The 11,213-nt window shown below is 33.9% G+C and overlaps 1 protein-coding gene across 1 annotated transcript in view; it reads right to left on the bottom strand.

Annotated features, from left to right (window-relative positions):
* The window catches only part of LOC143304950 (omega-amidase NIT2-A-like), a 32,257-nt gene extending 23,209 nt beyond the window's left edge, over positions 1-9,048 (bottom strand). Inside the window, exons 1-2 of the mRNA XM_076627499.1 lie at positions 8,758-9,048; positions 8,572-8,674 (exon numbers count right to left, since the gene is read on the bottom strand). The gene's annotated coding sequence lies outside the window, so the exon portion shown is untranslated. The remainder of the gene's footprint in view (positions 1-8,571; positions 8,675-8,757) is intronic.
* Positions 9,049-11,213: the final 2,165 nt, after the last annotated feature.

The following is an 11,213-nucleotide window of genomic DNA, read 5'->3' on the forward strand; positions in this document are numbered from 1 at the left end:
TGGCATAATCTGCAAATTATTATAAAATAATTGATCCGAGCAGTATCAATTATAAAAGAAGATGGCTGAATATGATAGACACTGTCGAATACTAATCAAATATAATCATTTAGTTAATCTTTAAGATTTAAGTTAAGATACATCTTTGAGGAATCAATAAGTCTTTCGCTAATAGCCTAATAGATCTCTTGATAGATCAAACGAAGAAATACCTAACCGCGATTACAGCCAATTGGTACATATTATTCGATACATAATTAATATTTGTATCACGTACAGCGATGCAAGTGGTATTGAAGAAAATAGCCATTTTATGTTACAACTATAACGAGTAAATTTACTCGTTTAACTTGAGAGGAATTAAAAAGGTACCTGACTTTTAAATAAGCATTAAATAAGAAATTTAAATATCGCAAACGGTGATGTAGGTGTTATTCAAGAAAAGAGAACATTTTATTTTGTAATTAGCACGAGTAAATGAACGAATATCGATAATATAATATAATGATTAATATGAATTTTATCTGGCTGATTATTTAAATACCATAACATATTTCACAGTAACCTTATCGACTGCCGTTAGGCTCTTTTCCCTTTTTGTTCAAACTAATTGATAGTCGAAAACTAGTATCAAGGAGGTGTGAATTTAGTCTTAGTTTGTAGAAACTATTAAAATGATAAAAATGGATAGCGTATTAAATCGTCGAAGGCGCCAATTTACGATAAAAATTAAGAAATTGTTCAATTTTATTTTGTTATAATGGAAAACCCGTCCTTTGCTATGTCAAGAGATCGTTAACGTTTGATTGACATCTCGACACCTTGTCAAGATATATAAGGAACGCGGAAGTCGCGCGCGAGCTCTTTCGTGCCTGAAATTCCGGACAGTGAACATCCAAGAAGAATTTAAATATAAGGTAAATAAAAAAAAATATCAAATAACAACATTGTAACTAGTAATTTATAACGTCTAAGCCATTAATTTACAATACTTGAGAAATTAATTTATAATATTTAAGCTATTAATTTATAACATTTAAGCCATTAATATATAACATATAAGCAATTAATTTATAACGTCTAAACTATTAATTTATAACATTTGTTGAGATATGTATAATTTTCTGTGTTGGACTGGGTTAAATGTGTAGTAGAGATACTTGTATGTGAATATCAGCGTGTGGATGTATGTGTGTGCGCGGCGTCTCGAAAACAGATGAATGTAAACTGTTCAGTCCGTTAGCAGTCGGGTATAGAAGAAAGTGCTGAGACGCGTGCTAGTGTGTATCGATGAATATATAAGAAATCGTCCATGAAATAAATATATTACTATTTTAAAATTAATCCTCAGTATAAATTTAGTGCTCTTATAACATTATTTCGACTTCAAAGATCCACAATTCTCAACAACATTTGTGCTATTAATTTATAACATTTAAGTTATTAATTTACAACATCTAAGCCATTAATTTACAACATTTTAACTGTTATTTTATACATTTAAGTTATTAATTTATAACATTTAGGCTATTAATTTACAACATCTTAGCCATTAATTTACAATATTTGAACTATTGTTTTATACATTTAAGCCATTAATTTATAACATTTAAGCCATTAATTTATAACATTTAAGCTATTAATTTTCAACATCTAAGCCAATAATGTACAACATTTAAACTGTTATTTTATACATTTAAACTATTAATTTATAACATTTAAGCTATTCATTTATACCTTCTAAGCCATTAATTTATAACATTTAAGCCATTAATCTAAAACAATTACATCATTAATTCTTAACAGTTATACCAATAATTTATAACAACATTTTCCCATTAATTCAATGTAATTATGCTCTTAATTTATAACAGTTGTACCCTTAATCGGAAGTAACTCTACATTCATTGATTTTAATCAATACCATAAATTCGTAGTGAGTGAATTAAAGATTTATTTTGCTTTATTTTATTAACGAAATCTATCAAGTCTTTGAAGTGCTATTTCATTTCCATATAGCATTATATTTTAACTCTGAATACAGTATTCAATTTCCAATTTCACTATTTCGTATAAAATCTGTGGTAACACAGAGTGTCGATGTATGTGTCACGTAAAATAACAAAATAAAAAAGGAATTTGAGGTAAAAAAATAAAAAAAGAAAACTTTATTTTTTTTCTAACATCAATACACTTTACAATCTACTTCCGAACTCTAGGCGTGACTTTCTAAGACTGACTCTTATGATTTTACTTTCGATCGGATCCGATTACTTTCTTTTGTCATCCCTCAACATCCCCACCGTCCATGCATTTGCTAGGCGTCCGCGATCGTTGCCACGTGCTCTTTCTTCTAGAACCTTCGGTGGAAGGACCGTTGGGATATTGATGGTTCATTAGGCACTTCAGCGATATACATTGTCGCCGAGTGCCGCCACATCTTTATCTCTATCGTCAGTCCGTCGGATTTGAAGTATGCCGGTCGTGACACACGCGAAAAGTGACTGACCAAAAAAGAACTGAATGTTTTGACGACATTAAGAAACTGCAGCCTTGTATTTCAGCAATATCATACCAGCAATAACAAATTTTGAGAAATATCTTTATGTTCTATTCCTGTGGCGTACTTTGGATAACGCTAATCCCGGCGACACACTAAATTTTGAAATCCATACGACTGATTCTACAGAAGCGGGGATTCTACAGCAGCGATTTCGCCTGCACAGTTGTTCATTTAATTTGTGAATTGTAAGAAACCTCAAGTATGTCAGAGGACATAGTGATATTGCTACAAAAGCGACTAGACAAATAGAGAGCTACATGTGATTTTATCGTATTTTTTTAACCCTTTCGCTTCGGCAATCCAGTCCGCCGAAGTACTGTCACTGAACGGAAACGCGCGCCAGAAATACGCACAGTGTGCGTGGCTACTGTATATACGTTTTCCTAAGTCTTAAATAATAATAATTCTTGTAAGAACCGTATACGAAATATCGTTTCACTGTCAATGGATTTAGTAGATTTTTTAGCATGAAACAATATACGATTTTGATGTTGTTTCAACAACGAGTAACTTAAAGAAGTGATTAATCCAATATGTCAATAAAATCAAGGGAAAATGTTCTGTCGATAACGAAAAAATATATTAATGACCACAGATAGCATTTGTATATGCATCATTTTTGTCAAATTTTGTCTTCAAAACACAACTTTGGATAATACAAGAACTAGATATTAAGTTTTTAATGTTTTTAATATTCCTATTTTATCTACTTTTGCTAAAATACATTAAACACATTTCAATACTAAACTAAAGATCTTTAAACTTAAAAATGACTTTTGCTTATTCCCATGTCACAAACAATTGGCTTTAATAATTATCGATCAATAATCTCTTATTCGTAAGCACATCAGCATATTCGATGAATGCAAATTCACGTAAAATGTTACTACTTCCTGCCTTTCGTTACATGTATCTTAATAAATTGTATCTTATTAAATCTTAATAAATATGAGTCTTAATAAAAAGAAGTTACTTTTTACGTAGACCAAACCTAGTTCTATTATTAAGCGCGTAAGCAGATAAGATGAAGATCAAATAGAGGCAAAGCTAAAAAATAACGACTATATATTTTCATGTTTCAGCGTTGAAAACTTATGTGGGTGAAACGCTAGAATTGACTGGAGTTCTTCGACAAGAAATGGGCACTTGTCTTTGCATAGACAGCAACAATGTGCCTCCGACAGTCAGCAAACGTTACTCTGTACAAGTTCACTGTATGTATTATTAAGCGCTTATCATAGAGTTATTATACAAATATATTTGCAATTATCATTCTTATATATTATACAAGGTGAATCAGAACACGTGGAAAATATGGCAGAGGTTGATTCTGAATACTGAAATAAGAAGAAAATTTTATATAACATAATATGCCTAATATGACCATACGTTCCGCTTATAGCTTATTTTGCGATGCTAAACATTACACAGATGAACGATTTCTTGGAAAATAGATAAATCGTGCTGGCCTTATTTCCGGACCAATACGCTCTTCGGATCCGAATCCGTTCGATTATTAAATACGGGGACGTTTAAAATCTCTTACTTATAAAACGTTAGTTGACGTGACGATCAAAATTTTCGACAAATTCGTGTAAGCTGTTCGAACAAGATGGACGATCTATGACGCGACGCATTCGCGTTTCCGTAGAAACTGGAACTGGTCGATTCGAGTAATTTTTCTAAAGATAGGTAAGAAAGTACTGTGACACAAAGCAAGCGTCTACTCGAAAACGTTTATACGAAATTTTCTTCTTATTTTAATACGCTGAATCAGCCCCTGCTTGCCTGGAAGCCGTACTTTCCACATGTCTCGAACTCTATCATACCGATCCACTAGGTAAACAAAATAAAAGCCTGCCAAGCACTGTGGCGGCACGGGCCACGGAACTTTTCAACGGCTCCGGATGCAAAGCGCGACGCCGCCAAAGCGCAACACCGACGTGCCCAATGTACCATCGATATCTTCACACTCTTTCCGCCGAATTCTCGGAAGAGCATACACGTGCCAGCACTGGGCTACGATATCGATGGGCTACGAAGGGAAGAATCTGCGCGATCCGAAACAAAAGCACAGGAAGTCTGTCTTACGCCATTACTCCTCGGTATTATTTGCATAGCAACGCGTCGTATGATCTCTCGGTGTCTATCGTTATTTGTTAGTTGTTACCAGTTGTCTGTTAAGTGTAATTGTTAATTGTTAATTGTTAACTCTGATTGTTGATTAGTTCTAAATAAACTATTGTTCGTTAAAACCACCAAGAGTAGTTCCTTACGCACCTATCACCATACCACCTCAGCACGAACGCCGTATAGATTGTTTTCACCTGTTCGATTCGTGCTAGATTTGACTAAAATACTCATGCGAAGTTATTGAAAATATAAAATCCGAATTAACATCCAGTTTTCAACAACCTGTCTAAAGATACCGCTCACAAACAAGCTATCATTTCTTGAAACAAATATATAAGATTTATTTACGTTATCAATTTTGTCGTGTGTCGAAATACAGCCCACTCAAAACATTCTATGGACCAAACGAAAAAATTGTTGACATTGATTGTCAACAAGTCCTACAAACTAGGATCTTTCATATTTCTTTCGCTTTTGATAATTAGACACAACCTCCCGCTAGCCGATGAGTCATTCTGCTATATTTGGCTTATCCTTTGTTATTATACAAATTACTGCCATTGTTCACGGCTGATCTACTAATTCGTTTGGTGACTAGACACTACGTTAGATATTTTAATCAAATAAACTCATAATTGTATCGATAAAATACTTCCTATCAGTACAATATATGATCTAAAATTTAAACATCCTGCTTCAGGGCGACATATCCAGTGAATTAACGGCGCCTGAACAATCCCTTAAGACGGGTAAATCTATAACTTTATTATCTAATTTCAACCTAATATCCACAAACTGATCAACATAATTTCACTATGCCCAAAAAGAATCGCCTTGCAAATGATATCGATATTTACGACATTTCTTTGCTATATTAATATAGTATTATTTGTTATAGATCCAGACCACCGACCTCGACCAGGGCTATCAAAATTCGCCTTCGTCATGGCCAATAACCAATATAATATTAACTACGATAGAAACTGTCATTGTTAATTTAACACTAGCTATCGCTGCTATAATACGAATAGCCTGTATACATATTAAATAAACTGTAATAAATAACTTATTATTTTTAAATACATCCTGTCTTATTTATCTACACCTTCCTTTGTCTTACGTCCACCTTGACCTACGCATTGTCACGTAAAATTCGTGATAAAAAAGGATTTTTGCAATCCACTAGCGATAAAAAGTTCGCGTACAAGGTAAATAGCGGGCAAAAGAACGGTATAAAGCATAGAGTGTAGAGTATAGTAGCATCGCAGAAAAAGAAAAATCAACAGCTTGCTCGGTCATTGCGCAGCAACAGATCGAGCAACGATACAAATGATCATGGAAGTGCGTTTCTGCTTCCCGGTCTGTTCGAACTATGACGATTTGTCTTTCTGATCTTTCCGACTCGACCGTTGCACCGTTCACTCGACCATCGACCATAAATTGTTTCGAATTTTCTAGAGAACGGACACTTGAAACTACGTGCGGTACATTCGATAGCCAGAACAGAGGGATCCTTCGTGAGCCTGTTTTCGTCCTGCGAGACGAGCAAATTATTAGAAATTTGCTGATGCAATTGTACGCGGTTTTATGCAACTTTGATTATACACGTGAACGATATTTGGCACAGAGGAGTAACATTTTCGGGGTAACATTTGCGCACTAATAGGTTCCCACGTAGCTAAAATAAAGCAAAAGTTGCGCGAAATTAACGGATGACAATTGAGAAATTTCTTGGGTGATCTACGTTTATTACGAAATGGTTGGATGCGAGAATCGACATCTGGTAGCATCTAAGTTGTCCGAGAGAGTTTCACGATAAAGGAACAGATCTCTGCCGATACTCTCTATCCGACTATCGTAGCAGATTTGCGTACTTTTGCAAGGTTCTCCAAATTAATACAAATTTCTAACTACCGTAACATCGAGATATTATACATCGTAAGGCAAAGTTAAGGAGAGTGGCGATGACCTCGGAAACGCGAAAAATATCTCAAAAGATAGAATTTTGGTGGCGCGAAGGACAAATGTTCGTGATGGTTTTCCCAATAGCGATTCTGATTCTCCCTTGACGTGTCTGCTCGGCGCCACTTCCGGCATCGTGACAACCACCGTAAGCCCTAGGACGCCCTTACAGCCTCCTTTACATCGCATATGCCCTTCTCGCTGTTGATGAAAATCCAATTTGTGAAATTAGACGTTTGCTCGCTTTGAGACAAAGTAAACCGCGTTTCTCACAGGTGTTCGGCAGATGGCGATGATGAGATATAGTGCAACAAAGTGAAATTTTACGCGCGTAAATCTAACAGGATTATAATGTAACAGAAGCACAACAAAGAGGAAACTTGTGATGAAAAAGGAAGAATATATTACGAACGAAACTCTTTTGCTCCATTTTCTTTCGTAGAATTATATTTCACTTGCGAGTATTATAGCAGGTCTGCCTTTGATACAAAAATCATAAAAGGTTTACGTATCTGCACGTATATTTACGCTGTATGAACGACACTCGAGTATTACACGCATGCATTATCGACAAATAGATCCACGTTCGAGATAAGAGTTCCTCTTTGATACTTTCTTATGGTATAAATAACGAGAAATTATCAGGAAGTATGTTACAGTGAAACTGTTCGTACTTCGTTACTTTTACTCGCATGTATGACACCTACAACGATATTCTTTGTTGAATCAATAAATAAAAGTGCTCCCCAGCGTACATACAAGACTAGATCTTGAAATATAAGAATCGACGTAACAATAAGACTAAAAAAGTTCGAAATGAAAATAATTCGCCGAAACGGCAAAAAGAGAATACCTGACACAAAAATAACGATACGGTAAATCAGCGTCCCGTTTTAATTTTCATCGATCAGTCGTCCAGCAAGTGAGATGTGTCAAGCAGCAACGGCGACAAGGTAACAGAGACGAAATATTATCGAGTTAACGCACGCGAAGTGGTCGCAGGAATGGCTGACGGGTGCGAGAGTGTAATGCACTTACGTCATGCGAATTTCAGACGAAACAACTGGTGGTGTAACGAAAATTTAGCGTCGCAACCGAATGTGCTAAATATAAAATGGATGGCTGTTGACCGAAAGAAAAATGCTCGACGATACGGTGCCGCCGTTTGTTCTCTTACAAGATTGAACGTCCACGGTCGACCCATTTACCAGACCCTCCTCGTTACACGAAGAGACGAAATCACCAGTGCTATTTAATCGTGCGAATTATATCACGCGTATCTCGCGAATTATTACACGACGGTGATAATAAGGCAAATCTAATAAAATTTACTTCTCATTAAAAAGTCGTACCAAAACAATTATTTATTAATTGGTTTATTTATTAATTCTTAAGAAGATACATATAAATAAGAAAAAATGGTAAAATTTGATTAGTATAATAAAAGTAATATATGCCTATGATCATTCTAAAATATAAAAAGTGAAATAGTCTTACGTTCATTGGTATATTTTAAGAACACATACATCTTTTAACGATAGTTGCAATGTAACATCATTTTTATATTACACGCAAGGTATGGCAAGTATTCCTGCTCTAAGGCACAATTTGAAATCAACAACATTCAGTTTAACAAATTATAACTTCTATTCGTTTTCCATCATGGAATAACGCGGTGGTGTCTTCCATATTGCACTGGACGTGCGTTGTAATCTACTCCTATCTATATTTTCAAACATTTCAGTTAAATCTGGTGTGCACATTTTTCTATCAAAGAATTTATAGACTGCTTTCTTCGGAATTTATCGTTGCATTGCAAGTTCATTTTCGCGTATGTACGCTAAAATTGATAAAAATTCGAGTACTCCATGCATTATAATGTTTATTAACTCATTAAGTAAAACAACACTTACATTGCGCCTAATGTGGAATTGTACGCCTTGGTCTGGCTTCATCGTCCGATGTGTCGTCGTCAGGTTTACTGTGCAAAACAGAAGTGGACCTTACTGTTTGGAGCTATATTTTGGATAAAATATCGAATGAATAATAGCTTGTGTTTTTATAACAGAAGAATACTTTGATACTGTTTGTAATGTTACCTGCGATGTCATCATCTGAGTCTCCTTCTTTTGTTTCGCTAATAAGATTTTTTTTGCTTTTTCGACAGATCTTCGTGCCAGTTTTTGAACAATGGCTTTTTCTGAAATTTTTTCTTTTTCAAAGGCCTCGATTCTCCTTCTTACGGGCACATTTTTCTTCATTTCATTTTGAATGTCCTGTTTCGTCATGTTTCTATTAGACATTTCCCTTTCACGGGATGGCTCATCTTCTGCGAATAATTCTTCGAACTCGGTGAGTCCAATCGCTTGATTCAGCTGCTGAACCTCCTCCTGCAGACTTATTGGCGACCGTGATGTAAATTTAGGTTCATTATTTTTTCCTATACTACTAGCCAAGTTTTTATTAATTACTACCATTTCGTTTGATTTTATTGGTGATAAAGGTTCTACAATTGCGGTAGCGTCCATCATCTTCTGCGTATAAGTAGAATTGATGTCCATCGTGGAATTCATAAGAGGAGTAAATTTCTCAAGTGCATCCTCGCACATTGAAGGATCTTCAATATCATTTCTTGCTGATGGAATTACTGTATCATCAATAATATTAGAATATTTACCCTTCGTGTTTTCACTCCGTGAAAAAGTTCTCTTTATATTACTATCTCTTGTTGTCATTGAAGACTTTAATGGTTCAATCCTTTCTGGCTGTACTGCATCTTCTTTTGAAATTGTTTCGCTTAAAACATTCTTTTTTGTCTTACTATGTTTTGTAGGACCTTTTGTGTTTTTTTCATCTGAACTACTTCTAGCACTTTCCTTTTTTTTAGGTCGGCCTCCACGTTTCCTCTAAAAATTTAGAATATATTTAACAACGTTATAGTAGTATTTATATACACAATGTACATACAATTGTATAAGCAATTATATTTTGACGTATTAATTAACCGATATCAAACATTATTGGGTACTACATATAAGGGTTAGTATTGATTAGTAACATAAGATATGGGGTAAGATTGAAAGTATTAAATTTCATCATAATATGACACAAACATTTACATTACTGTCATCATCAAGAGTTAGCCTTCGTAATTTTGTAACAAGTGACATTGACTGCTGCTTTTTAATATTAATTGCAGCTTTTATTGCAGCCTTTCTTTTTGTTCGGTCAATTGTTGTTTCCAACACATCCCCAGTTTTTACATCTTTATTTTCTGTTTTATCATGTACTGCTGAATCTGTTACTGTATTGTCAATATTGATAATATCATTTTCTGGGATAGTCTCTTTACGGCGATAACCTTTTTTCTTCAAAACTTTTGGGCCTCTTTGTAGTTGAAGGGCCAGGGACTGATTGTGGTATTTCAGCAATTAAACCATGTAAATAATCCAGAGTGTCTTCAAGCTGGTTGTTAATATATTTTTTAACATCCAAGGAATAATTATGTATATTCGATATATCTTTGGTAATCATTTCTTTAATCTCCTTCTTTGATCCAGTATCCATATTTAAAATCTACGAATAAATGATATATATTTAATATATACATTAAACTATACTTTTTAATAATACATACCATAATTTAATATTATGGTTGAAATTATGACGTATATAGCAATTAATACATACACATGTGTTTAGTTCTATTAACTTAGAAGCACATGTAAATTAAAAAAATATATATATATATATGAAACAATAATAAAATAATGAAGTAACATTGTGAATAGAATCTAGTTTAATTACACATATATACCCTTTTAATAATTCCGTTCTTATAAATTTTATTAAATTTACAGTGAAGCTTACAATTACACTAATGCCAATGAATATTAACGTATGCGTTTATTATTACACTAAATAAAAATGAAAGTAATGCAATGAAAAATACAATATACCTTAATGGAAATAAAATAAGTAAATAGCAAAGTATTTATTAATATTATTATATAGCATTATATTATATTATTATAATATTTATTAATATTTACTTACCTTTTACGTTTGCAGAAAAACTATAAAATTTTAAATATAAAGAGAGATTTATAACAGAGATAAAGCAAGTCACAGAAATTAGTGTCTTTCAATGGCAAAAATGCGTTAAAGGAAGTGAAACGATAATCTCCATATCGCGTCACAAGCGGAACTGTGTCAGTTTTGCTCCTTGAAAGTACACGTAGCGGTACATGAGCTAGAGAACATTTCAAATCATGTTGTTGTTTTTTTGCTTCGGAGTATCAAGATCGTGAGGACATACATAATATATTAATAAATAAACTCCGGGCAAAACGACATATATATGTCGCCGTTACGTTACCGTCGAACCGTCGAACAAAGACGAATTTGAATTCTCCGACTCTCCCCCGATCTGTTTATACTATACCAGTTTAAACGGACGCAATCGTAAAGAGTTCACGAGAGTTATGGATCAGTATCTACGAGTATCTACCGTCTTTGCGAACATTATCTATAATTATTTATTTAATCATTTGAA

The sequence above is a fragment of the Bombus vancouverensis genome, unplaced genomic scaffold (assembly GCF_051014615.1).
Source record: "Bombus vancouverensis nearcticus unplaced genomic scaffold, iyBomVanc1_principal scaffold0066, whole genome shotgun sequence".
Classification (NCBI taxonomy): Eukaryota; Metazoa; Arthropoda; class Insecta; order Hymenoptera; family Apidae; genus Bombus; species Bombus vancouverensis.